This window comes from Mus musculus, chromosome 6 (genome assembly GCF_000001635.26).
Source record: "Mus musculus strain C57BL/6J chromosome 6, GRCm38.p6 C57BL/6J".
Taxonomy (NCBI): Eukaryota; Metazoa; Chordata; class Mammalia; order Rodentia; family Muridae; genus Mus; species Mus musculus.
Window position 1 is genome coordinate 81,806,301 of NC_000072.6, and position 1,999 is coordinate 81,808,299.

Here is a 1,999-nt window from a genome sequence, read left to right on the forward strand (position 1 = left end):
TTCTTCCCTGGTATGTCACCACCCCTAACACAGATTCCGGGTGGCCAAGAGGCAGGATTTGGTGCTAGGCGCTGTCTGTGGACTAGCTCCCCAAATCAAGAGGAAAACAAACCCAAATTTTCTACAACTCCCAGTTTCCATGACGTGGGCAGTCTTAACATGGCCAGTTTCCACCCACATGTCTGATCTGGGAGCTGATTTTTCCACAAGCACCCTGGCTCTCCTGAACCACTGAGATTCATCTCCAGCTATGTGTTAGAAGACATATAAATGGTATAGAATATGAAATTCTAAATGAAAGGAAGTAGACTTTTAGATAGACAACTGTAGGAACCAGCTCCCCTCAAACCCTCAGTGATGGGAACATTAAAGGATGTTTTAGAGGAAGAATCCACAGAGGCTTCAGAGAGGAGAGAGATAATGGCAGTGCAGAAATTAATAAAGCGCTTTGTCAAACATGACTAATGGTCCAACATAAAACTGCAAAATACCTGCCCCTAAAAGCATTGCAGGTGTGGCTGCCGAGGTTAGTGGGTGGCAGGGAAGAGAGATGCTATGTCTAAACTCAGTATTCTGATCTATGAACGTCAAATTAGTAACCTAACATTTCCTGAAAACAGACAGGCTGAGATGACCATCACTCCCAGCGCCAGTCACAATTGGGCTCCCAGGACAGGGAGCAAATTGAAGACTAGAAGAACCCCACCTGAGACTCTGGACTTGGGCAGGAGACAAATGACCCTGGCAAGGGGCCACTTGGGCTGGCCAGGCTAGAAGTAAGCCCATGACAACCACCAGGCCAGTTCCGTGAAGTCTGAACAGGAAGCTAGCCTGAAATGACCACCAGCATTGAGCAGACCATGGCCAAGATGACGCCTGCCCAATGCCGTAATGCACAAGTGGGGCATAGCACTCCTGAGGTCACTCCAGACACTCAGAGACCCCAGGCACCACGGAGAGGAACAAGTAAGTGGTGGAGAAATGAAAGAAAGAGAAACAGAAGGATGAGGGCACAATGAAGAGAGGCAAAGCTGGAGAGTAAAGGGTAGGAAGGTACAGCCTGATGTGAGTGGCTGGTGAGGCCATCTGAGACCATGGAGGGGTCCTGGCCTGTGCTGCCACCAGGAGCCTTATCTATATCAATGGTCCTGCAGCAGCAGAGCTGTTACCTTTAAAAGCCAGGTGGATGTCCCTGGTCTGGCCTGTCACCGTGGACATGGTGATGTCTGAGAGCTGTGCAGAATTGGCCCCACACCTCACCTGAGCATCTTGGGGGAGCTGGCCCTGGGGACATGAGAACAGGAAAGCTGAACCCAGCCTTCTCTAGCTACAGTAGTCAGGAAAGCAGACCCCGCACATTGCAGGAGTTGTGGTTGAGCCAGCCCCAGGGATATGAGTGTGGGAGAGTTGGCTCTACCACTTGTCTCTCATGCAATGTTGTATTCATAGGAGAGATACCCTCCTCCCCTGCTGTCCCTGACTATCTGCAGCAGGCATGAGACCTGGCCCTGGAGACCTGAGAATAACAGAGAAGGCCCTGCCCCTCACCAGCTGCCTGGGGAGAGTAGCCCTGCACCTCACCTGAGCAGCACAATAGCGCTGCTGACCCTGGGGGCAGCAGGGGCACAGGAAAGCCAGCCATGAGGATATAAACATAGAAAAGCTGGCCCAGCTCCTTCTCTGCTGTGAGGTGACATGGTGGAGGGAGAGAAGCCCCACTCAGCATCCCTTGACACCTACAGAAGACAGAAGAACTGCCCCTGAATTCATCAAAGCAGGAAAACTGTCCCTGTCCCCCATCTGTGCAGCACTCGGGGAAATATTAAACACTCTACCCCTTAGCTATTTTCCCAGGCCCAAGTTAAATGTTTTAATGTTTAAAAATATGACTCTACAGCTCCAGAAAACAGAAAGAAGAAGGCTACACTGCCAGAAGGTGATATTATCCTTGTCCTATTTAAAAAGTGGTTAGTGTCTCCATTTCTTCCCTGTTATTGTG

General features: G+C 50.2%; 1 pseudogene; it reads left to right on the forward strand.

Annotated features, from left to right (window-relative positions):
- The first annotated feature begins 490 nt into the window (after positions 1-490).
- Gm22530 lies at positions 491-608 on the forward strand (annotated as a pseudogene).
- Positions 609-1,999: the final 1,391 nt, after the last annotated feature.